Genomic DNA, 351 nt, shown 5'->3' with positions numbered 1-351 from the left:
TCTTAAGAAAACATAAAATTGATGAAAATGGCCAGCATAGAAATGGACAAGTGCATTGAATTCTTCATTAACAAATCCTCAAGGAATCAATGTAGCCTTAAGAAAAAAAACCCCACCCAAAAAGTTGAAAAGAAATTTAGGCAGCCTAAAAAATTGTTAGATACCCATTGAGAACACAGTTTCAGTTTCAATTGATAATAGTGGTCTGACAGATTTTGGTCACACTATGTAGTCCACGACGCCCACGACAAACCAAAATACAATAATTTCCTAGAGTCTAGTAAGTGTAGTGTAACCAAAGATTCTCTACTACTGTAGTCTCTGCCTAAGATCCCAGTGCTCGGAAGCAAG

This window comes from Aplysia californica, unplaced genomic scaffold (genome assembly GCF_000002075.1).
Source record: "Aplysia californica isolate F4 #8 unplaced genomic scaffold, AplCal3.0 scaffold00170, whole genome shotgun sequence".
In the NCBI taxonomy this organism is placed as follows: Eukaryota; Metazoa; Mollusca; class Gastropoda; order Aplysiida; family Aplysiidae; genus Aplysia; species Aplysia californica.
This window is presented reverse-complemented; position numbering follows the sequence as displayed.